The sequence below is a fragment of the Pteronotus mesoamericanus genome, unplaced genomic scaffold (genome assembly GCF_021234165.1).
Source record: "Pteronotus mesoamericanus isolate MK-2021 breed Mesoamerican mustached bat unplaced genomic scaffold, CSHL_Meso_final scaffold_167, whole genome shotgun sequence".
In the NCBI taxonomy this organism is placed as follows: domain Eukaryota; kingdom Metazoa; phylum Chordata; class Mammalia; order Chiroptera; family Mormoopidae; genus Pteronotus; species Pteronotus mesoamericanus.
Genome location: NW_026555308.1, coordinates 28,948,105 through 28,975,634, shown reverse-complemented (window position 1 = coordinate 28,975,634; position 27,530 = coordinate 28,948,105). Strand labels below are relative to the sequence as shown.

General features: G+C 38.5%; 1 pseudogene; it reads left to right on the top strand.

Moving 5' to 3' along the window:
• Positions 1–23,712, top strand: part of LOC129083528 (regulator of nonsense transcripts 1-like) — a 44,973-nt pseudogene extending 21,261 nt beyond the window's left edge.
• The last annotated feature ends 3,818 nt before the right edge of the window (positions 23,713–27,530 follow it).

Sequence of the window (27,530 nt, the reverse complement as noted above, 5' to 3'; positions counted from 1 at the left end):
AAGGCATTTTTTTCACTGCTCAAAACAGTTTTCACAACTCGTGGATTTTGATGTCTTTTAGTGCTTCTCCTGTTTTTTGTTTCACCTCTTTCACATCAGAAAAATGTTTCTCTCTGAGGATTTCTTTCATCCAGGGAAACAAAAAACATTACTCAATACAAGATGGGGTGGTTAGGGAGGGTAGGGCACAAGGGTCATGCTGTATTTGGTCAAAAACTGCTGAACATTCAGTACAGTGTGGGCAGGTATGCTTGTAAATCATCTATCCTGAAATGGGTAAACACATTGAAAAAGCCTTCAAAAAACAAAATATTCACTGAAGCTGAACAGAGCCTCTCACAACACCACCAGCTGGCACATAGATACAGATGGGTTCCCAGAACACTCACCTAGTGGTGGAGGCCTGCCCTCCAGAAGATAATTCAGTTTTATTGGGGTCCCTCCTCATCTAACTTACCTTTGGGGAATTTCTATTTATTACTTTTATCAAGTGTAAAGATCAACCAGGCAATTCAGAAGTCAATGGTGAGTGGTTGGAAATTTCAGAATGATTCACAGTATCTTCAGCTATAATATCAAAATCTGAAAACTGCTACGACCTAGAGAGTAATTTTATTGGTCATTAAAATGTTCTTAAGCTTTAAAATAACATATAAGTCTCTGATAAGCAGAGCTATTAGTGGTCAGCTTAATTTTGAACAAATTTAAATATATTAACTTTACTAATAAATATTCAACTATGTATGCTAATGATAGTAAAGTAATTATACAGACTAGAGTTGTCTTAAGATAATCAAAGCCTCAGGAGAATGGGGGAATTTTGACTGTGGTTACTTCTTATAACCTGGGGCAGGGTGGGGAGGGCTTGCAATTTATATTTCATAATACAAAAGAGCTATTTTCTTTCTAAGCCAAACAACATGGCAAATTCAACAATTTCAGTTCAATTCAACAAATATTTATGAGGTACCTTCTATAAGAAAAGACACAACAGTTAGTGATGCGGTCTAGGGGCTAACTACCTGGGCAAACTTTTGTTTTATCACCTATCTGTGTAAATATTGAATTTACTTCACAGCTCTGTTCTTCAGTTTCTTCATCTGTAAAATGGAGGTGATAATAATAGTATCCACCTCATAGGACAAAATTAATTTAAACAAAATAATGTGTATGAAGTTCTTTAAAACATCCAGAATTAGGAAGTGCTTTAGAAATTGTAATAGTCAGGTTCTCCAGAGAAACAGAAACAATAGGCTATATAGATATAGAACATTTCTCTATATGAAGATATATGTATATAGATAGATATCTATAGATACATGGAGATTTATTATGAGGAGTCTGCTTACATGGTTATGGAAGCTGGAAAACCCCATAGGCAAACTGGAGACAAGGAAAGCCAGTAGTGTAATTCAGCACAAGTCCAAAGGCCTTAGAACCAGGGGAGCAGTGGTATAAATCCCAGTCCAAGGGCAGGGAAGAGGAGATGAGATGAGATATCTAGCTTAAGCAGTCACAAGGGAAGAAGGGATAAATTCCTCTTTCCTCTGCCTTTTGTTCTATTCAACAGATTAAATGATACCCACCCAAGGGGCAAGATGATGGCAGAGTAGGATGATTTGACACACACCTCCATCCAGAACCAATTGGAATTGGAACTGAAGAGAGGACTAGACACTTGAAATAAACCAAGGACTACTTGAATAAGAGACTTTGGACCAAGTACAGGAAAGAAAGAAAAATACTATGACTAGTAGGAATGGGGAAGTTGTTAAAGGGTATTCACAAGGGTGGCAGGCGCAGGCTGGAGCGTGTCTGTCAGAGCTTCCCCTTTGAAAGGAGAGAGATTGGGACCACAGACTAGGCTCCGAAGCCCAGAGAGCCAGTGCCGGGATCAGCAGACCATGTGCCATCCAGTGGTGAAAGACCACAAGGTTTGTCTCTGCTGAGTCAAGACAAAGAGTCAAGACAAAGCCACAGTTTTTTCTTTCTTAATTCTTAAAGGGTCCAAAAAACAGATTTTTTGTTCACTACCACTTACCATGGGCACCAGCGAACGGAGGGTGGCATGGGCTACAGCCACGTGAGGAGAGTCTGGAGCAGGAGGCACTGGAGAGAGGCAAAGGGGAGTGGCTGTGGGATTTTCTGTGGCAGGACACACCTGGATTCTGCAGCAGCTATCTTTCTTGAGAAGAACAAGCCCCTCCCAGAGGAAAAGCCTTACCCTGTGGGATACCACTCCCCCAACCTCTGGAATCCTGCTCACCTCACCCCATGTCTTTTTTTCTTTCTTTCTTTTAAAATATTTAGTTCTGTTTTTGTCTTGTTTTGTCTATTTTTTTCCTTTCCTTCTTTTATATTTCTTTTGTTTCATCCTGAATCTCCTCTTAACCTCTGCTGAGGAGACAGCAACAGACACAGACTCAGGAGGGGGGGTGCTATCATAGACAGGCTGTGGTGTGTAGCCATACCATACACTTTCCCAGGACACAGACTGGTGCTTCCCCCATATAAGAGAGTCATAGAAACATCCCTCCACTCCCAACAGACCCAAATCTGGGCTCTGGAGATTCCAACCCATAGCCTACTAGGGATCCCACCCTGCTGAGTACAGGGGAATAAAAAACCCAGACTGACTCAAACTAGTGGCTCAGGGGGAGAGGAACACACCCACCATATTCCCTGAGTCTGAAAGGCACATACCACAGGAGATCCAGGAGTCCCATCCCTTACCCCCTGATTCCACCAGAAGCGCTCTCAGAAACAGTTGAGTCTGCAACTAGTCTAAAACTGACAGCAGGCCAGCATGCAAAGGTAAGTAGAGGTGGATCCTGTGGTGACGGGTCATTTGCTGAGATACCTCTGGACCCAATGCAGATAAAACCCAACTTTGAAGAGCAGCTGGGCCCAACCTGGGCACAGCCCAAACCCAGAAGAATCAGCTGCAAACTCTGGATCACTTGTAGCTTCTAACAGACGACCAAGGGCTGGACATAGTCAGCACCTAACATTGGCTTACAAAAGCCTCAGGCAACACAAGGACTGTGTCCAAAGAGAGAATCCAGCAGGAGTCCCATTCCCCAGATTCCTCTAGAAATCCCCTCAGAAACAGTTAGGTTTGAGACTAGTCTAAAACTGACAGCAGATCAGCAGGCGAAGACAGGCAGATGCAGATCCTGCAGTGACTTAAGAGGTTTGCAGACACACCTCTGGGCCCAGGGCTGATAAAACCCAGCATAGCAGAATGGCTGTGCCCTTCCTGGGCACAGCCAAACCTGGAAGAATCAGCCACAAACTCTGGATTGCTTGTAGCTTCAAACAGGCTGTCAAGGGCTAGACATGGACAGCACCTGACATTAGCTTATACCAGCCTCAGACAATGTCAGAACATTTTCAGCAAGCCAGCATTGCAAGACAGCCTAAGGGATACCCAGCAGGCAAGCACTAAACTAGGCTGAGATGAATTCGACTTTGTTCTTTTTCATTACTTCCTTCATTTTTTCTTTTTAATAACATTTTTATCATATTTTTCTTTTACTTATTCTTCTATTTTTATTGCTCTATTTTTGCTTTTATAGCTCTTATTTTACTCTCACTTTGGATTACCCCATTGTTCCCTTCATCTTTCCTTTTCTTATTTTTGTTATTCTCTTTCTTTGTCCCTTTTTCTTGTTTTCTATTTTCAATTATTTGTATTAATTCTCTTCCCTTTTATCCTCCCATAATAATTTTTATCCTTTGATCTTCTCTTATTCTTTTCTTTTATTTCCCCCTTTTCCCAATATTCCATTTCACTGTCCACTTTTATTATTATCTGATCTTTTGTTGTTACATTGCTGTTGTTGGGAGGAGGTTTTGCTTATTTTGGTTTCATTTTTTGTGTTTTTTTGCTTTGTTTTGCCAGTACCTGAACAAGAGCATACAGGATGAGGTTGGGGTTGAGATTCTCAATCAGACAATCAGAAGGGAGACCTGACCGAAAAAGAAGCCAAAAACATTCAGGACCCAAACAGGAGAGTCCACATAACCCACAGAGAGGGCATTCTTAGAGCATCCAGATCAGAAGACCAAGGAGTCTACACCACTGAGTCCCATAGGACTCCTACCACATAAGCCCACCATCAAATCAGGGAGTCAAAGCAGGTCTATCTAATACATAGAAACAAACAAAAAGAGACAGCTAAAATGGAGAGAGAAAGAAACAATTTCCCAAAAAAAAGGAAGGAATCCCCAGAAAAAGGGTTAAATGAAATTGAGTCAAGCAAGTTATTATACATACAAATGCTCAAGAAACTTAATGAGAACTACATCAGCATAAACATAGAAGCTATGAACATGAACCAGTTGAAAATGAAGAATGCAATGTCAGAAATGAAGAATACACTAGTAGGAATTAAAAGCAGGCTAGATGAAGCAGAGGATCAAATCAGCAATTTGGAAGACAAAGTGGAAAATAGCCAGTCAGAGCAAACAAAATGAAAAAAGACTTAAAAAGAATGAAGATATTCTAAGAGAGCTTTGGAACAACATGAAACATAACAATATTCACATCCTAGGGATACCAGAGGACAGGAAAAAGAACAAAGGATATAAAATCTGTTTAAAGAAATAGTGACAGGAAACCTCTCTAATTTGGTGAGGGAGAGAGTCACACATGTTCAGGAAGCACAGAAAATGTCGATAAAGATGAACTCAAATTGGCCTGTCGTGGGGAATGATGCATTGTGGGGGAGCATGGGCAGCAGGCACTCTTGGATCTGAGGGTCACTGCCCTGGGCCGGCTGAGGAGGGAGAGGGGCTCTGAATCCCACAGAGCCTGTCCTGGGGTTGTCACTGACGGGGGAATAAACATGAGTTGTCGCAAACACTTCTCTGTTTGCCAGGAGAGGGGACACGGCTCTTCCCTTTAGTGGAGAAGGCCCTGAGCCCCCTTTTCCAAGGGCTTTTATTGAAAGGGTTATTAGTGGGGCTAGATAATAAGAATGTGCAGGTGATCTCATTACATCAGTATGTTAACGTTTACAGAGAATAGATGATGTTTTGAAGAAAATAAATGGCAGGAACACACCGATTTACAAGGGTCTGAGAGGAGACTAGTAAACATGAGGGCATAAACATGAGAGCACCAAAGGGTTTAAGGTTAGGATCTGTGAATAATGTAAATTTCCTTCCCAGCATGAGCTGGATATCATCGCTTTTGAGGGTATATGTTTACACATAAACAAAGCATGCTTTAAAGAATTTACTTTTAGGTCTGATTTGCCCTGGGAACTGCCAGATACAATTTAGGACTGTCTCCAGTATTGTTTTGAGCCTGAGCCAGGTGGGGGGAGGGAGCTTCCAAGAGGCAAGGAGACACCTTTCAGATAGAATGAGGACTCCGGCCATGTCCAAGCCAAGCAGAGAGGTGCAGGCCTTTTAGTCCTTTCTCCATGTTCCCCAAGTCCTTGTCTCCTGCCCCTACCAGCTGTGCCTGTCTTAGGTCATCTTTCCTCATGAGAGATCTTATCTGTCTTTGACTAACCAACCATCACAGGGCCAAGCAGGGTGTTGTGAGGGAGGCAGGGGCTGCCGTGGGGACAGGTTTCATCTCCTCAGTGGCCTGTTTTCCCTAGGCCTCCTTGATTATTTCCAGCCTTGGGGCCCTCTCACCTGTCGGCGGGACTACAGTTCCTGAAACTAGACAGATGTTTCCCAACATCAGCCAACACCAAGACACATCACAGTTAAAATGGAAAAGTTTAAAGACAAGAGAGACTCTCAAAGACAGCAAAAGAGAAACAATTAGTTACCTATAAGGGAGCTCTGATAAGGCTCTCAACAGATTTCTCAACAGAAACACTACAATCCAGAAAGAGCAAGCAAAAAATATACCAAGTAATGGTAAGCAAAGACTTGCAACCAAGACTACTCTACTAAACCCAGCAAGGCTCTCATTTAAAATGGAAAGTGAAATAAAGAGCTTACCAGACAAAAAAAATGCTAAAGGAGTATATTTTCACCAAATCAGCATTGCAAGAGATGTTAAAGGGGTGGCTTTAAGAAGAGATACAAAGAGAGGAACACAGATACTAAAGGGAACAAAATGGCAATGAATAAGTACCTACCAATAATAACCTTAAACAAAAATGTATTAGATGCTCCAATGAAGAGACAGGGTAGCTTAATGGATAAGAAACAAACAATCCACATACATGTTGTCTATAAGAGACCCATCTCAGAACAAAAGATTTACACAGGCTGAACATTAAGAGATAGACAAAAATATTCCATGCAAATGGAGGTGAAAGGAAAGCGGTGGTAGCATTACTTCTATCAGACAAAATAGATTTCAAAACAAAAATCATGACAAAAGACAAAGAGAAAATGCCACTGTGTAATACTAAGGGATCAATCCAAAAAGAGAATATAACCCTTATAAACATATATGCACTCAATATAGGAACACTTAAATATATTTTAAAAACCTAGGAGGAATTTAAAAAAGAGATTGACAGCAACATGGTCATGATAGGTGATTTTAACACCCCACTATCAACAATAGAGAGATCCTCCAGGCAAAAAAATCAACAAGGGTATATCAGAATTAAAAGACACAGTAGATCAAATGGATTTAATGGATATTTACAGAATATTTCATCCCAAAGAAACAGAATATACATTCTTCTCAAAAGCACACAAAACGTTCTCAAAGATAGAGCACACAGTAGGATACAAAATAAGCTTTAACAAACTCAAGAAAATTGAAGTCAATCAAGCATTTTCTTGGATCACAATGGCTTGAAACTAGAAGTCAACCTCAAGAAAAAAAAATGAAAGACATTGAAATACATACAAGCTAAATAACATGGTATTGAATAATGTATCAGTTAACAATGAGATCAAGGAAAAAATTAAAAAATACCTGGAAACAAATCAAATGAACACACAACAACCCAAAAACTATGGGACACAGTGAAAGGAGCCCTGAGAGGGAAGTTCATGGCAATACGGATCTACCTAAAAAAGATAGAAAAATCTCAAATAAACAATCTAACTTACACCTAAAAGAACTAGAGGAGCAATAAAAAACAAAGTCCAGAGTGAGATCAAGGAAGGAAATAATCAAGATCAGAGCAGAAATAAATGACATAGAGACCAAAAAAACCAAAAAAAAAACCCTCAAAAAAATCAATGATTCCAGTATCTGGTTTTTTGGAAAGATAAATAAAACTGACAAACTTTTAAACAGATTCATCAAGAAAAAAAGAGGTAGGCCCAAATAAATACAATCATGAATAAAAGAGAAGTAACAACAGATATCACAGAAATACAAAAGATTATAAGAAATTATAACGCTACAAACCACTATATGCCAAGACATTGGAGAATCTGGGTGAAATAGATAAATTTCAAGAAACGTAATCTTCCAATCTGAATCAGAAAACCTGAGCAGACCTATCACAACTAGTAAAATCAAAATAGTAATAAAAAAACTCCCAGGACACAAAAGCCCTGGATCAATGGCTTCACAGGTGAATTTTACCAATCATCAAAGAAGAACTAACACCTGTCCTTCTCAAACTATTCCACAAAATTCAAGAAGAGGGAGGACTTCCCACTTTTTATTAGGACAGTATTACCCTAATTCCAAAAACAGGTATAGACACAACAAAGAGAAAAAATTACAGGATATCTCTGGTGAACATAGATGCTAAAATCCTCAACAAAATATTAGCAAAATTGATCCAGGAATACATTAAAAAGATTATGCACCATGATCAAGTGGGATTTATTCCAGGGATGTAAGGATGATACAACATTCACAAATCAATAAACATGATATATCACATAAACAAAATGAAAGACAAAAGTCACACGATCCTATCAATGGATGCAGAAAAAAGGTTTGATAAAATCTAGCACCCATTTCTGATAAAACACTCACCAAAGTGGGACTAGAAGGTGCATACCTCAACATAATAAAGATCATACAGGAAAAAAACTACTACCAACATCATACTCAATGGGCAAAAACTAAAAGCATTTCCATTAAGATGCAGAACAAGACAGGGGTGTCTGCTTTCACCACTCTTTTTCAAGGTAGTACTGTAAGTCCTAGCCACAGCAATCAGGATAAGAAGACAAAAAAGGACATCCAAATTGGAAAACAAGAAGTAAAGCTGTTACTATTTGTAGACAACATTATTGTGTACATAGAAAACCCTATAGCCGCCACCAAAATAATAATCAAACTAATAAATGAATTCAGCAAAGTAGTGAGATACAAGGTCAATATTCAGAAATCAGTGGCATTTTTATACACCAGTAAGGAACAATCATAGTGAGAAACTAAGAAAAGAATTTTATTTCCTGTTGCAAGAAAAAAAAAAGTACCTAGGAATAAATTTAATCAAAGAGGTAAAAGATCTGTACTCAGAAAACTATAGGACACTAAAGAAAGAAACTGAACATGATGCAGATAAGTGTAAGCATATACTGTGTTCACAGATTGGAAGAATTAACATCATTAAAATGACCATACTACCAGAAGCAATCTATAGATTCAAAGCAATTCCCATTAAGATATCAATGGCTTATTTAACAGATCTAGAACAAATATTCCAAAAACGTATATGGAACCAAGAAAGGACTAGAATGATCTCAGCAATCTTGAGAAAGAAGAGCACAGATGGAGGAATCACAGTACTTGATATCAAACTATACTACAAGGCTACTGTAACCAAAAGAGTCTGGTACTGGTATAAGAAGAGATATATAGATCAATGGAACAGAATAGAGACCCCCAAAACAAACCCATGTCTTCATGGTCAATTAATATTTGACAATAAGGGACATGAACATGCAATGGACTGACTCTTCAATAAATGGTGTTGGGAGAGCTGGACTGGTACACGCAAAAAAATGAAAGTCGACCACCATCTTATACCATTCACCAGAATAAACTCAAAATGGATAAAATACTTAAATATAAGTGGCGATACCACAAAAAATTTAGACGAACACAAAGGCAATAACATTTCAGATATCTCATGCAGCTTTTTTTTTGCCAATATATCTCCTAGGGTGAGAGAAATAAAGGAAAAAAATAAATAAACGGGACTACATCAAATTAAAAGCTTCGGCACAACTAAAGAAATCATCATTAAAATGACTGTATGGGATAACATATTTGCCAACGATACATCAGATATGGGTTTAATCTCCAAAATATATATAAAGAATTTATACAACCCAACAAAAAGTAATCCAATTAAAAAATGGGCAAAGGATTTGAATAGACACTTCTCCAAGAAGGACATACAGATGGCCCACAGACATATGAAAAAATGCTCAACATCACTAGCCATCAGAGAGATGCAAAGTAAAACCACGATGACATCTCACCTCACACCTGTCAAAATGGCTACGATAAAAAAACAACAAATGTTGGTGAGGATGTGGAGAATAGGGAACTGTAGTGCACTGTTGTGGGAATGCAGACTGGTGCAGCCACTGTAGAAAACAGTGTGGAATTTCCTCAAAGAACTGAAAATGGAACTGCTTTTGACCCAGGAATTCCACTGCTGGGAATATACCCACATAATTCTGAAACACCAATGCAAAAGAATTTAAGCACCCCAATGTTCACAGAAGCACTATTTACAATAGCCAAGATTTGGAAACAGCCTGAGTGTCCATTAGAAGATGGGTGGATTAAAACACTTGGTATATCTACACAGTGGAATACTACATTGGAAGTATTCCAAATGGAATACTACACAGGAAGACACCAGGAATTCCTTCCTTTTGCAACAGCATGGATGGAAATAGAGACTATTATGCTAAGTAAAGTAAGCCAGTTGGTGAAAGACAAATACCATATGATCTACTTATTAGAGGATCTAATGGAGAAAATAAACTAATGAGCAAAATAGAATCGGAGGCATAGAATCATGGAATAGACTTACAACTGTAAGAGGGGAGAGAGGAGGTGGGGACTAATTCAAAGAAGGTGAAGGGATTAGTAAAAGAACATATATGAAGGACTCATGGACATGGACAACGGTTTGGGGGCTGATTATGGAAGAGGGGGCGGGCTGGGCAGAGGGGAGTGAAGGGTGGGAAAGTGGGACAACTGTAATAGCATAAACAATTATCATTCAATCCCACCCACACTGGGGAGGACAGTCTTCCTCACTGAGACCACTAATTTAAATGCTAATCTCCTCTGAAAACACCTTCACAGACAAACTCAGATATAATATTTAATCTGAGTACCCTGTTGTTAGCTGACAGGTAAAATTAAGCACCACATAAATGTCAGCTGGTGTGCAAGGGACTATGTTTGATACTGGGATAAGCATAAATACAGCACAATTCCCTCTCATAAAACAAAGCAGTTCTGCAAAACTCAGACAAGTAGTCATCATAGTGACCCTCTCCATACTCCCAACTTCGCACTCTGGGTTGAGTACTAGGAGGAAGAAGTAGGGAGAATTTGGTCTTAAGGAAAGAGCTATTTTGAACGAAAGCCTGAGGAGAAATAATTTCTCTTCACTTGGTGTCCACCAGCCCTCCAGAGAAAGATGTTCCCTGGGAAATGCCTTTTTTGGTCTGTTGTTTTAATTGGTTTCCAAATGTCATTGGTCCCTCTCGCCAGAAAGTGAATGGGAAACATTAATTCATTTCTAGTCCCTTTATACTTGAGATAAAATTAAAATTTAGAAGTTCAAATTTAAAAGCTCAATACACATATCCAGGTTAGCATATCTTCTCATTTCAAAGAGGCACTTTATAAGCATTGCATGGCTTAGTTGGGTAGACCCTATCCTTTTTTTGCAGGGCTACTTTGGATTCAAAGACGGCTCTAGGGGCTACATCAGGTACAGATCGGGGGGCACCCAATATCTTTTGGGAATTTTTGGAACTCCTGCTTTTCCCTCTATCACTCAACAGTCTTTCTTCTCTGTGAGAGGAATCCAAAAATAGTTGGCTTAAGCAAACAAAAGAAACTTATTAGTTCACATTTATGCAAAAACCAAAAGCGTCCTGGTAAACTGAATTCAGGAACAGCTAGACCAGAGCTCAATAAATACCATTAGAGCTCCACCTTTGCATGTACAGGCATGATGTACCCTATCAGTCCAGGTACCCATCTTGCTGGCTCTGTAACCCCTGAAGGAAGATACCACGTGCACCTCTCTACCTGAACCATCTCCCTCTTCTTGGGGCACTCACCCCACCCTGAACCAATCACTGTGCCCAGGGGCCAGGGTATAGGTCATCTGCCCACCCTGAGAGCAGCACTAGAGTGTACTAGATAAGAGCAGAAGTCTGGAGACCCAGATTTGGATCTCAGTTCCACAACTTAACTGTGTGATATTAGGCCAATTGTTTAGCCAACTTGTCCCTCAGTTTCTTCATCTGAAGAATGGAGGCAACAAATTGTACATATCTTATCATGTTGTTGCACAAGTAATTAAGTTAATACATGAAAGGCATTTAGAGCAGTGCCTGACACCTAGCAACCACTCAGCAAGCATCGGCAGTGCTACTAACTGGGGAGGAATACGAGGAGAAAGAGGAGGAGGAGGAAGAATCAACTACTGAAGCCCCCACCAGAATCACATGGAGTAGAGGGAAGGTAGTCTTAAAAGAAATCAATTCAAGGCAAAAAAAAAATACCCCCAAAGTGGCAGGTACTTGTTTTTAGCTCCTTCATCAAGCTGTTATTCTCTGCATTGTTCCCCATAAACTCCCATGTGGTTTGGGTGCTAGAAAGATAACCTCTAGACTGTAGTAAGTAAATCTCTGTGACTGTCCGACCTTCATGGTAGAAACATAAACATGTTGCTTACATACTTTTAAAAATGAAGTGCTTTGAAAAGGTAAAAATATGATTTCAGACTCCAAGTAATTTTTGATTTGTGAACCTTGTCGATATGTATATGACTAAAGCAATGATGCTTTGCATGACTGTATTGTAGGGTGAAAAAAGACCCCATGTCAGACATATCTTTATTAAAAATAATGTTACTCGCTAAAAACTTCTTTCTTATAGAAAATGGACTGCACCTTTGCTGAGCAGGCAGGGAGGGGGAAAGGAGGTAGAAGAGGCAAGGGAGCAAGAAAGGGGGGGAGGGAACAAAAATAACCCCAGTCCTGTGCAAAGCACTGGAAATGTGGCAGTAACAAAGACTTCCTGTCCACAGAGAATGAAGTGCTGGCAGAGGCGGTATGCAGGGCTGTGGGTGTACTCAGCTGTGCAGAGCTGATTATAGAAGATGAAAGGGCTTGGCAATTTATTTCATCTCACACTGAAGCACTGCTGACAACTGAAAGTGAGGACAGAAGGATTCATTTGTTCAACTTCTGTTTTAAAAAGCAGACTTCAAATGATACCACAGAGAAAAAGGAGGAAATGCTGTGGCGTAATAAAATGTCTATTTTTTTTAAAAAATATACTGGTTGTAGCATTTGTATTCTGTAGATGGGTTTGGAAGTCAAAGGGGTTGGCTTTTTGTAGTCGTTATCAATTCCAGGGAATGAACTCAGGATCAATTACTAGTCAGATAGGCCAAGTTCACCGAACTTGACCAAACCCCCCATGTCCATTCATCCTTGAGTCCAAAGATCAGGTAGAATTTAACAACAACAAAAACAACTTCGCCCTGCAGCGTTTAAGTACTTCTTAGAAAATTGAAAATAGAAAAGATTGTATGCATGATCTTTATGTTAAAAGTGAATAAATATATTCTACATGATGGAAAATGCATATTAAATTTTCAAATTCTGGCCTTTGTTTTAATTCACAAATTCAGATTTTCTCCATTAACTATATCTTTGTGTTTGCTTTAAATTTTGGCAAGAAAATATTCTACATTCTTTTAAATAAAATGTGATATTACTTTTAATAAATATATTTAGTGTTGGAGAATGAGAAATATTTTTCAGTTCAAAGACTCATATAAATTATTATGAAATCTAATCTACCTAGCAAAGTAGTTTTATCCCAAAAGATTTATAAAGATGAGTAATATCCCATAGTGGTAGCACATTAGTTATTTTTGATTAATACACAAATACAGGTCCAAATGTTAATGACAAAGTTATAGAAATATATTCTGCTTGTAATCATAAATATTAAAGTATCAGTAATATGTACACATCATTCTTAAGCAATTTCTTTCTTAAGCAATTCAGTTAAGTGACCAGTTCTTTTATTTGTAATTTATATTAGAAATTTGGAGGTGGAAATCCACACATAGTCTTCCTGTCTAGATGGTAGTGGAGGCAGACATAGCTCGCCTCTTAGCACAACAACAAAATTACAATGAAAATATAGAACACCGTCATTCAGAACTGTTAAGAAATCTAGTTGAATGGAAGTCTGACAACTACAGAATTAAAGAAACCACATCCATCCAGACTGGTAGAAAGGGTACAAATGCAGAATGGGCTGGTCCCACACCCACACGTGGTGGATAAAAATTCAGGAGGGATATTTCCAGAGTGAGGAGTCCCAGCCCCACATCAGGACGCCAGCCCAGGGATCAAGTGCCAGGAAGGTAAGTCCCCACAACTTCTGGCTGCAAAATCCAGCAGAGATTGAGTCAGTGGAAGAAACTTCTGGAGCCCCAAGCAGCTCCTCTTAAAGAACCCACGTTGGACTCACCTACTCAGACTCACTCCTTCTGAGCTCCAGCACTAGGGTAGCAGCTTGAAAGGCACCAGTGCTACACAGGGAGAAACTAAAGTATCTGGCATCAAGGCAAGCAAAGACCATCGTCCCTTTTCTAAACCCTCCCCACAGGCAGCTGGCAAGCTGGAGCCATATCTGAGACACTATCAACCTGGTTAACATTGTTTAACCTACCTTGGAAAACCCCTGAGACTTTGCACAACACAACTTACAGGCCCACCCACGCTGCTTTTCCACAGGAATGGCTGGTGTTGGCTCATGCTTCACAACTCCCTAAATCCTATCAAACAAGCAACAGCTGGCTTCATTGAGCCCCAGGCCCAGCACTAGCAGCAACCAGCCTAGATTCACATATTGCCTTTGCCTGGGAATCTCCAAACCCAGCACAAGTGGCAGCTATCAAAACACAGGTCGGGGTCTGACCTTGGCCTGCACCAGAGAAACCCCAGGGCCAGCATACCCAGTGGACAGGTACAGACCACGTTGGAGCACTACCACCCTGCCCCTGCACAACTGATCCTCCACAGAGGGTGAAGGTTGGTGTTCATTGGTCACAGCCAGTCCTTGTAGTTGACTGGCCTTGGTAAAACCCCTCCCATTGATCTGTCAACAGCAACCAAGGCTCAAGTACAAAGGGAGGGTGCACTCAACCCTCACAAAGGGTGCACTTTGAATCCTCAGTTTGGGTGATAGGGGAGGCTGTGCCACTGGACCCTGCACGACACCTACTACACTAGGTCATACTATCAAGACATAGAGTCAAAGGAGCTCTACCTAATACATAGGAACAAACACAGGAAGGCTGCCAAAACAAGTAGACAAATAATCATGGCCCAAATGAAAGAACAGATCAAAACTCTAGAAAAAGAGCTAAATGAAATGGAGATAAGCAAATCTCTCAGATGCAGAGTTCAAAACATTGGTTGTAAGGATGCTCAAGGAACTTAGTGAAGCCTCAGGATCATAAAAAAGATCAAGTCAGAAATGAAGGATACACTAATAGAAATAAAGAAAAATTTACATGGAAAAAACAATAGAGTGGATGAAGCCTAGAATCAAATCCATGATTTTGAACATAAGGAGGAAGAACACAACCCATCAGAACAACAAGAAAAAAACAAAAATCCAGAAAAATGAGGATAGTATAAGGAGCCTCTGGGCAACTTCAAGAGGTCCAACATTCCCATCATAAGGGTACAGAAGAAGAACAAAAACAGCAAGAAATTAGAAATCTATTTGAAAAAATAGTGAAAGAAAATTTCCCTGAGTTGGTGAAGGAAATAGTCCAGGAAGCACAGAAAGTCCCAAATAAGATGGATGCAAAGAGGCTTACTCCAAGACACATCATAATTAAAATGCCAAAGGTTAAAGACAAAGAGAGGATCTCAAAAGCAGCAAGAGAATAGAAATTACCTACAGGGGAGTTCCCATAAGGCTGTCAGCTGATTTCTCAAAAGAAACTTCACAAGCTAGAAGGGATTGACAAGAAATATTGAAAGTCATGAAAAGCAGGGATCTAAAGCCAAGATTGCTCTACCCAGCAAAGCTATCATTTAAAATCAAAGGGCAGATAAAGAGTTTCTCAGACAAGAAAAACTAAAGGAGTTAGTTCATCATCACCAAACCATTTTTATATGAAATGTTAAAGGAACTTATTGAGGAAAAAGAGGAAGACCAAAACTATGAACAATAAAATGGTAAAAAAAATACATATCTATCAATAACTGAATCTAAAAAACAAACTAAGCAAACAAGGAGAACAGAGACAGAATCATGGACATGGAGAACATTTTGATGGTTTCTAGTGGGGAAGAAGGGGTGAAGAGGTAAAGGGATTAAGAAGTACAAATAGGTAGTTACAGAATAGCCATGGAGATGTAAAATACAATATAGGAAATGGAGTAGCCAAAGAACTAATAGGCATGACTCTTGGACATGAACAATGGTAGGCAGATTCCCAGACGGAGTGGAAAGTGCTGGGTGGTGGGGGGGCAAATGGGAAAAAATCAGGACAACTGTAAAAGCATAATCAATAAAATATAATTTTTAAAAAAGAAATTTAGTTATTTTCACTGTGTTTTCAACTTAGGGTGTATTTTTTTGGCAAGAAATCAGCAGAACAATAAAAATGGAAACGATTATGGCTAAAATAAACTCATTAGTTACCTTAGGCTCTCAAAACCATTAAATTCAAGGGTTAATTTTTCAACAAATACTTTTGGATCACCTGCTATGCCAAGCACTATTTCAGGGACTAGAAATAACAGCATTTATAACACCTCTGAAATTGTGCAATGCACAGCCCTGCTTCCAGTCCAACAGAGGGAAATAGAAAATGTACAAGGAAACTTATAGGGAAATTAGATAACAGTTATGGGTTCAATAAACATAATAACACAAGTAACACTGCAAAGACCAGGGGCAGGAAAAGAGAATTGTATATAGGAATTTCAGGGACTGTCTTGCCCAGTCAGAAAGGATATACTGCCATCTGTGACAATGTGGATGAACCTGGATGATATTGTGCTAAGTGAAATAAACCAGGCACAGAAATACGCATACTGCATGATCTCACTTACATGTGGAATCTAAAAAAGTCAAACTCATAAAAACAGGTAGTAGAATGGTGTTTGCCAAGGCTGCGAGGTGAGGGAAATAAGAAGATGTCAATAAAAGTACAAACTTTTAGTTATGCAAGATCAATCAGTTCTGGGGGTCTAATGTACAGCATGTTGACTATAATTAAAATACTCTATTATACCGTTGAAATTTGCTAAAAGAATGTTCTTACCACACACACATAGACAAAGTGGTAACTGTGTAAGATAATGGTGATGTTAATTTTCTCTGCCATAAGTAATGGATTTTAAACCAAAAAGAAGACTGAATATAGTCAGAAAAGGGTCTATTACAGGTGGTCCAAGCACACGTAGGCTCTGATAAACCCAATACCCTTTACTTAGGCTATACCTAGCTTAATATTGAGTGCAATATTAAGTACAGAGTGTATTCAATATTATTTCAATATTGAGTATAGCCTTATTACATACAGCCTAATATTGAATTTTGTATACCATGCAATCACTTTTTGATATGTTTGTTATTGAATAGACCAAAGAGATCCAGAAGTAGATAAAGCACATAAAATCTTACATTTACTGTAAGTAGTTAATAAATGGTGAATGAATAAATGAACACCTACACTTGATTTGTCACTCAATAAAAATATGCAATTTAATTAAAATTATTTGAGTTAAAAGTTAGTTTGAATGTCTCTTAATTTTTATGACAAAATTAAGCCTATATGATATGAGGGATGTGTGATATTTTATTATAATTTATTGGTACAGAAGAAATTATAAAAATGAGGCTTTAACATTAGCAACTCCATTCTAATATATATTTGGCATTATTATAGCTATACTTAGTTTCGGGTATAGATATTACTCCCATAAAAACAACTTGGGGGAAGTCATGATTGATTTAGTTAGAGTGTTTTGATAAAACCTGTCATAAAATACACTTTTCTTAAATTTTCCCTAACAAAAGAGTTAAATCAGAGGGAAATGCTTTAATAATATATCTGAAGATGGTACTTCTGCAAAACCAGAAAAATTATAAGCAAATCATTGACTCAAGCTCATGAGACTATCAACAAACCAAGATGGCAGCTGGGCAGTGTGCCTGATTATGTTTCATACCCTGCCTTTTTTCTTTTCATAAGGTATAAATTATACACAGATGCATATAATCTTAACAATATAGTCCAATGGGTTTTGACAAATGTGTAGTCTGCTACCAAAACCATAAAACAGAAACTTCTCTCAAAGACATTTCCAATACGTCTCCTCACCTTTCCATCTCAGGCAATCATTTTTCTTTCACCATAGCTTACTTTTACCAGGTGTAAAAATTCATTAAAGAAAATTACATTATTTAGCAATAAAAAAGGAATGAACTATTGATAGACACAACAGTGTGAACAGCCCTCCAAATAATTATGCTGAGTGAGAGAAAAACCAGAAAAAAGAGAAGTATATACAGCATTATTCCATTTATAAAAAAATTTTAGAAAATGAAAGTTAACCTTTAGTGACAGAACTCAGACCAGTGGTTAGCTAGGGACCAGGGATAGGATCAGGGAGAGAAATTACAAGTGAACATCAAATTTTGCAGGTTTATTCACATGTCAAAATGTATCAAATTGTACACTTTAAATGTGTAGTAGGGGTTTTTTAGTTACATCTCAGTATAACTTAAAATCATGATTCAAATGGTAAAGCAGTTTGCTGGAGAAGAAAGGTTTACTTCGCAAGTCACACCGAGCTTTAATATTCAATAAGTAATTAAGCTTTCATGTTTTTTTAATTTGTAGTTTTTTTCTCTAAATTTTTTTCTTTAAAGCAATTTTTCCCCTCTTCCTATGATTTTAATTATATATATATTCAATGTCTTTGTATTGTCCCCCAATATAAAGGTCAATAGAGCTATTTGTATTTTTCTTGCTCTGAGCTACAGTTTGGCTTATTTCTATTGAGCTAACTGCAACTTCACTGATCTTTTCTATTGTCCAATCTGCTGTTATGACCTCCAGTGAATTTTTTCATCTGGCTTCTTAAATTTCCATTTGATCTTATTTTAGTTTGCGTTTCTCTACTGTGAACTCCTCTTTGTTCATACATTAAATCCACCTTTACCATAAATATTTAGATTATCTTAAATTCATTTTTAGCCAAAAGTTTCCAGTTAAATTTTATTTCTGTTCCAATCACAAAACAATTGTGAATATATGCTGCTTTAGTCTGAGTAGATAACTACTTTATTTAATGTTTTATGTGGTTTTGATGTACTGCTCAAAGCACAAACACTCTATTCTTTAAACCCAAACTTTTTCCCTCCTGTTTATCCAACAATTTAGACACATGAGCTGTGCACGCGACCTAAAACTAAAAGTTCTGTGAGAACCACCATCATTAGAAGAAGAAACTCACTGATCTACTAAATACGTCAATGTGGTTTCAATTGTGTGTTCAATTATATGTTACTGACTGACACACTAAAATAAGATAGCAAGAAGCCTCACTCTACCTTCAGAATCTTTTTTTACAAGTTGCATGTATCTATTATCTTCTGTTATAAAGAAACAAATAAAATAATATCTTAGTCCAGACTTGTTTTGAAGTAATGCTGTATTTTAAACTTTTGTTGAGGTATAAGTCATATAAAATACAATGCATATATCTTCAGTGTACAGTTCCATGATTTTGACAGTTGTAGACCTCCATATAACAACCACCCACATTAATATAGAGAATATTTTTATCACCCCCAAAATTTCTGTCTTTCCTATTTTCCAATTAGTTTGCTTTGCCCCAGAGGTAACCACTTTCTGATTTCTATTAACATGAAATAGATTTGCCTGTTCTTGGAACTTATGCGAAATGAAGTGATACATAAGTACTCTTTTGCATCTAGATTCACTCACACAAATTACATTTTCAAGATTTATCTATGCTGTTTTATTAATCAAAAGTTTATTCTTTTTATTGTTAAGTAGTATTCCATTATATAAATATACTATGATTTCTTTATTCATTTTGGTATTGATGAAACTTTGGATTGTTTCACATTTTTACTATTCAAATTTTGGCTATTATAAATGAAGTCTGCCATGAAAATTATTGTATACATGTTTCTATGGACGTATGTTTCCATTTCTCTTGACTGAATACCTAGAAATGGAATTGCTATGTCATACGATAGATTTATATTTCATTTGATAACCAGTTTACTTATGCTTAGTGTTTTGTGGTACATTTCTTTGCATGCTTTTAAATTTAACTTGTGATTTTAGATGTTACAGAATGTAGATGGGTCTTGCTTTTTATCCAGTCTTATAACTCATTACTTTCTAATGGAGTATTTAGTGCATTTCCATTTAATGTAATTATGGTTTTGTTTAGATTGGTTTAATTCTATCTTTTTTATTTGCTCATTTATTTCTCTTTTTCAATTTGTTTTCTATTTGTCCCATCTGTTAGTCGTACCATTTTTTCATTTATTCCTATTGTCTTTTTGGTTTATAGAGTAATTTTTATCATTCAATTTTATCTAGTTTGTTGACTTTTTAATAACCCAGGTGTCTGTATCTGTTTGTCTGCTGTGTGTGTTTTAGTGGTTATCCTAAAGACTGAAATATACACACTTAACTCATGACAGTCTGAATTCAAATACTATAATACTACTGAAGGAACAATCCAAGAACTACATAATGGTGTAATTTCATTTACTCCCTACTCAATTCTTGTATCCTAGTCATATATGAGTATTTGAATTCAAGCCATTACATTATTGTTTTTGCTTTCAACAGTCAGTAGTTTTTTTAAAACTTCAGCAATTTCATGGGCCTCAGAAGACTGAAGTTAGAATTCAAAGGCATCAACACAGCCAAGACCTAAGAGGTCAATATTCTAGAGAGAAGGTTCAAAGAATTGAGCCCAATAGTCTGAGCCTCTTTTCCTCTTGAGGCATTGGCCAATTTGTAAATAATGTGCATCAGGAAGTATAGAAGTAGGGCAGAAAGTAGCTGCTAAAGTTTGAGAATCTATACAGAATTTCTGTCAGTTTTATCATTCTGGGAGATTTTTTAAAATGGGATTAAAGGACCATTAAAAGGATGGAGTTCTGATTTAAAAAAAACAACACCACAACAACCCTGAAGAATTCAACTGGACACAGAATAGAAGGGCTACAGTCTAAGAGTGAGGTTAAGCTAAAAAGAGACCAGGCTTGCAAAGACTGAAACCCAGCTGTGAATTAGCTCAGTCTGTCTGGATTAAAATAATCCATGCCTGTTCTAATTGCCTGCCAGAAGCTAAAGAAATCCTGTCTAGAGAAAGATAACATTTTCCAGGACTCCTCTAATTTTTATACATGATTTCCATGTCAGTAAAAAAAAAAAAAAAATTACCAACTATACAAAGTAAAAGATAAAGGGGAAAAACAGCAAAGAAACTGATGACATATGATGTGCTTATTGGTTTTCAGATAGACTTTAAAATAGCTGTGATTAATAAAGATAACAGATGACAAGATGAAATTAACCAGAAAACTGGAATTTATATCAAATGAATAAAAAGGCAATTGTAAAACTAAATAAAAATAATAATATATGAAATAAAAATGCAATAGAGGGCACCTCACATCTGCCCGAATAGGTAAAATTTAAAAACTACTCACAACAGGTGACGGTGGTGGCAGTTCCTGCAGGGTGCTGAAAGCAGAAGCTGCCCCTGAGGGGCTCGGCGTAGCAGTGGCGGAGGCTCTGCATGCGCGGCTCCTGGCCTGGCCGCCTAGGCCTCAGTGCACCAGCGGGCTCAAGTGCTACAACCACGGAGAGGGTCTGAGCACGCTCTAGGCGGAGGCACCACGGGCACGGAGGCACGAAGGCTCAGCTCAGAGATGCTCACCTTCCTGGACAAGGAGGAGGCTGACCTGCTTGGCGCCACCGACAAGCAGGGTTCCAAGTATTAGTTCCCTGAATTCACTCTCCCTAGGCAGACGCTGATGACTCCCGGCAGTCTGGAGGTGGCAGCACAAGAAGCCCTGTCCACACGGGCTCAGTGATCAGACAGCTTCAAGTGCAAATGGGCTGACGCAGGGAATCCTTCGGGACCCGCCATTGATGACAGTCTGGTCAAGACCAGCTGGCTGTTAGCTGAGTTGAGCTTCGAAGATGAACATATAGCTATTATATGAAGGATTTCTCTGTACATGCCTGTAGTTACTGTGGAATGCACGAGCCGACTTGAACGATTTACTGTTTTACTAGCAAGAAGTGGTTCTGTTACCAACGTGGACACACTTCTGTCAGCTACATTCTAAATCACCTCGTAAGGCAAAATGCACAAAGATGGGCTCTTGGAGGAGACAGTTCTGAAACGTTCCAATGGTGGCTGCCACCACTCTTCCTCTTTGGCTTTATTCCTGTCTAGGCCGACTTGGTTGCAGTGCTGCTTTGCAGGCAGCCCTGCTCCAGTCAGAGCAACCTCAAGGACATCAACTTGGACAGCTTATAGTGGCAGCCCCTGATCTGGGGACAATGCATCTTTTCTGGTTGATCGAGATCCCTTCTAAACAGGAGCAGTCATGGGCTTGCCAGATCACCATCTGGCAGACCAAAAAGCTGGAGGGGACCCAGAGGAAAAACCCTTTTGCCTCCTTGGAGGACACAGAAAAGTGGGGTGGTACATGGACAAGGAACTACAGCACTTCTTTCTGCATTTCCAGGGCTCGTACCAGTACCAGCATACTCCTTGGCCTTCTGGTCAAGCTGCAGGCCAAGTACAATTAGGAACTGAAAAAAATCCCAGACTCAAGACAGCATCATGGACAGGTGGGGCTTGTACCTTAACAAGACTGATTTGCCTAAGACTGATTCTGGTAATGAAAGGATTAGTCATAATTTGGTTCAGAGACTTGTGGCTCAAGGGGGGGTGGGGGAGCGGGTGATATGTATGAGTGATACAAAGGAGACCTGACACCCAAATGGAAAGGGAAAAGCCACGTAATGAAGGTCCCTGATTATCATGGCAATGAGATCGTCATTGAGTTGCAAAGCAGTGAGGGTGCACCTGTGCAGATGACTCATAACTTCCTGGTGGATTTTGTATGGAAGTCAACCTCATGCGACAGGATGCAACTGTGCATTGGAAATGTTTGAACAAGACCTCTGTTTGAGGCCACATCTACCACGAACTGCTTGGCCATGAGGTAAATGTGATCACCAAGTGCCAGCTGCCTAAACACTTCCTATATGAGGGCTCCTGAATCTCAACCACTCTCAAGTTTAAGCTGTGAAAACTGTGCTACAGAGACCACTAAACCTGATCCAGAGACCACCAGGCATGGGGAAGACAGTGACTTTGGCCACCATCGTCTACCACCTGGCTCAGCAAGGCAAAGGGCCTGGACTCATGTGTTCTCGGAGTAACAGGGTCATGGGTGAGCTGACCAATAAGATCCACCAGACCCAGTTGAAAATCCCGCAGACGTGACTCTCCATTGTCATTCCCGACCCTGCACAACCGGACCAGGAACATGGATGGCATGCCAGACAGAGTTACAGATGCTGCATTAGCTGAAGGATGAGACCGGGCTCTGTCATCTAAGGACAAAAGCGGTAACCGGCCCTGAAGCGCACCTCTGAGGGAGCTGCTCAGGAAAGCAGATGTCATCTAAAGCACCTGTGTGGATGAGATGTGGGAGACCCCTGGTCTCACCAAGAGGCAGTTCTGTTCCATTTTAATCAGTGAAAGCACCTGTGCTTGTGTTCTGAGAGGGTTTTCATTTATAGAAAATATGGTGTTTGGGGTTTCTGGTTTGTTTTTTAAAGATTATTTCAAAGGAGCACTGAGAAATACTCTTTCCTTGTTTCTCAAAGCTTGATTAATTGGTGGACCTGGGAAAAGGGAGAAGTCTTCAGAACCTAACTTCAAACAAGCCAACACAACTTGAGATAAAGATCAGCACCTGTTATTCAACTGCCAGGAGGACTTCTGTTTTCAGTTTTAGCTTCCAGCCGCTTTTCCCTGCATTTCAGGGTGGTGAAGGAGCACCGGTCAGGCAAGGCAGCTCGAGGTCCTCCCCTGGGTTCTGAGGATCCAAGTTCTTCCCAGCGTGGTAAGCTCAGCTCATCAATCTCCCAGCACCCCCAGGGGCCCCTGGCAGGGCTGGCCATGAAGGAAGAAGGCAGGAAGGTGGCTGTTCCCAAGGATTTGGTGGGAGGCAGAAGCCAAGAGGGTCAAGAAGACACTCACAATCCCTGTGGCCCAGTGCAACCTTATTTTCTACTGCCCACAAGTTTGGAGCTCTCTACCTGTGGGCACTGCTTCAATGATGTGTTTGCTTCTGCTTTTTGGGAGAAAAGAAATCAAATTCAGAATAAGTTGGTTCTTTGTGGAAAGACGTTGGAAGATTTTGTCACATCAGGTGGTAGAGGGGCCATCCTCCTGGGTTATTGTAGCTGAGAGAGCCAGCCCCCAGCCATCACAGACTGGTGATGGGGTATTAGTCTGTCTGGCCACCACCTGATTGGGGACTGTCCCTGCCTACAGAAACCCTGGTGACCCTGAACCCTCATCTGCCTAACAATGGTCCTTACCCCAAAGCCTCCAGATTCCAGGTTGTACACACAGGCCACCTTCCTTCTGGAAAGGATTCATTTGTTACCATTGCTTTACCATGTTTTTCTTTTTTCTTTTGGTAGGACACGCCGAGGCATGCTGTTCCTCAGCTTTGTGCTGTTTGCTTTGTTCCCCACCTTTGTATCAACAGTTAATCTGAGTTTTCCAAATTGAGGAGCATCTGTACCAATGCAATGTAACTTTTGATTTTTGGTCAGTTTGTTCTCAGCTCTTTTGCCACCAATTATATGATAAACAAATAAAAGAATTACTTACAACAATGACAATGTTTAGGTGACAGTGACAAAGTAGAACAACCAAAGTTCTTATACATTGTTAGTGGGTGTACAAAAGGGTAAAACCACTTTGGAAAAAGATCTGACCATTTCTTATAAAATTAAATAATACACTTTCCCTATGACCTAGAAATTTCCCTCCTAAATATGTAACTAAGAGAAATGGACACATGATCAAAAAAATTACTTGTGTAAGAAAATGCATAGCAACTTTGTCATAGATCTCAGAACTGAAATGTATTCTGTTGTCCATCAATGGAATAGACTAAAAATAAACCAAAATGTGCATACAACAAAATGTTATTAAGTGACAAATGGGGATAAACTATTGTTACAGGTTGAATTGTATACCCCCCAAAATATGTTGAAGTCCTAAACCCCCAGTACCTCAGAATGTAACCTTATTGTAAGTGGGATATCTTGTAGAAGTAATCAAGTTAAAATGAGCTGTTTAGGGTATGTTCTAATCCAATAGGACTGGTGTCCTTATGAGAAAGGGAACTTTGGATACAGAGACAGACATACAGAGGGAAGATAATGTAAAGACACACCGGGAGAAGACAGTCATGTAACTGTAGCGATTATTTACGAGTGAAGGAATGCCAAAGGTGGCTAGCAAACAGCAAAAGCCAGAAGAAGCAAGGAAAGATTCTCCCCTGTAGTCATCACAGAGAGCATGGCTCTGTTAACACCTCGATTTCAGATTTCCAGTCTCCAAAACTGTGGGACAATAAAATTCTGTTGTTTTAAGCCACTCAGATTTTGGTAGTTTTCTATGCCCATCCTAGGAAATTGATACAACTACCAATATAGTTAATAATATGGATGAATCTCAAAAGCCTTAGGTTGTATAAAAAAGCCTGATATGAAAGATACATACTATATGATTCACTTTTTATGAAGTTCTATTCTATGGTGGATAACATAAGAACAATGCATGCTTATGGGTGTGGAAGTTTGGGAGTGACAGGGGAGAGGCATAAGAAAACCCTCTGCAGTGATGATAATGTTCTATATATTGATAGGGGGTTCAGTTACAGAAGTATTTGCATTTATCAAAACTCAGAAAATGAATATTTATGATTTATACATTTCATTGCACAGGGTCCAGCACAAAAAACACCACTTTTTATTACAAAATCTTTTATTCAAAATCATAAGCATGTAATTCTGTAACATAACAATATCACACTCAAGCACACCATATGACATTTTAGGTGAACTGTTAAAACTGCTGTCCATCTCATGAGAGGCATTCATATACCCTACCAACCACACTCAAGCAAAGCTTTCTTCTGCTGGATGCTGTATATAAATTCTACCTCAAACAAAACAAAAACTATATGCAAATACTGTACTCTAGCTAACAGTATATACGCTGAGGTGTTTAGAAGGAAGTGTGCTAATGTCAGCATTTTAATTTGAAAAGTATTAAACAGTAAGATGGATTGATGAGTGGACAAAGAGATGGATAGGCAGATATGTGATGATGCAAGTATAATATAATTTTAAGGTAGAATCTAGTTGGTGGTATATGGGTATTCAGTGTAAAATCCTTTCAACTCTCCTGTATATTTGAATGTTTTCATAATAAAATGTTAGAGAAGAAAATGTAATATGGGAGTTTACTAGCAAATTAAACCTAACTGAAGCATAGAATTTTAAAAAGAATTGAAAATACAGAAAGGGGCATAAGTGATAATAGACAGTGATAAAGACTAACATAGGTATAATTGGAGTTCTAGATGCAAAGGAGAAAGAATAGGAGAGAAGCGATTTTTTAAATGATAATTTTGAGACTTTTAAAGGAGATGAAAGACTTCAAATTCAGTTGATGCAATTAACTGAATGCAAGAATTTCCTTTGAATACAAAAGAAAACACAAGTAGGTACATGCAGTCAAACTGTCAAAAAACAAAAAACTCTTAAAGCATGCAGAGGAGCAACAATAATGTTGAGAACTGACTTCCCAACAGAATGACATCTTTAAAATGAGTACCTGGATAGAGCTAACATTTATTATGCTCCTATTAGTGTCAGGCTCTAGGTTAAACCCTTTACATACATTATCCCCTTTAATCATTCACCCTCCCAATGAGGTGGAATTAATATCACATTTTAATAAAAGGAAATTGAGGCATTAAAAGTTAATTATTTGCATAAAGTCAGATAGCTAACCAGTGATAAAGATTCCATGTATTTGTGACAGACTACAAATATATTCATCTTACATATTATGCTTTTTCTTGTATGATAAATGTTCTGCTTTTATTTTTCTACAATCCAGTATATATGCCTAGGGTTTAGGTCTCACTAGTCCCTTATTTGGCAAATTCCCCCTGCCAAGTCTTGTAGTAGTTTTGACAGTATGCCTGGGGTTAATAGTTAAAAAGGAGAGAGAGAGAGAGAGAAAGAGAAAAAAAGAGAGAAACTAAAAGTGGTGGAACACTAGTATCTAATATTGGATAACAAGGATACAGATCACATTATAGTATGGTAGTGGAGCACTGACTATAGAGAGAGTACATTTAATTGGCATCTCTTCTTTGAATGCAGTATATCTAGTCTCCATTTTGACACTATAGGGGGTGACTGAAATGCTACCTTGTGTCTTGTTAGTACTGTATTGTAAAGTGTATATTATTATAGAAAATTGACAAGGTGATGAGCTGTCACTTTAGCTAAGAGAATATCTTATTTTTAATGAATATTATTTCATAAGGAAACATGCTGATGACAGCTTATTTCTGTGGAAACTATTGATGCATAACCTTTTTGCTAGACAACATTATATCAGTAGTGACTATACCTAAAAAGACTATATTACAAATGTTTGCAAGAAAAAATTTTGAGAAATGAGGATATAAGAGTAAGCAAAAATATTTTAATATATTATGTTAGCATATATATTGAGAGATTTTTGTGGGGCTATATTTTTATAGGATAGTAATTTATACCCCAATAATATTTTGTTTTTATATGTATTTTTAAGTCTGTGATAAGATATATGTCTGTAGAATAAATTTACATATGTGAATAAATGTACAAACATGTATATGTATATACTTATATCCATATAGATAAAAAATTTGGAAGTCAGTACTCATATATTATATAAATATATCCAATCTGTCATATAAGCACTGATCCTCCACTGATTACTGGAATTAGGAGAGCTACATTCAAGTCCTGGTTCTATCACTTTTATTCGATAATCTTGGGAAAGCCCCTTATCACTTATTTAAGATGATTTTACTTCTCAGTTAAAGTGAATAAAATAATAATGTCCTACATACTTCACAGGGTTGTTAGGAGGCCATTCAAAGAAATAATGTGGGCCCTGGCGAGGCTGGTCTGTTTGCTGGA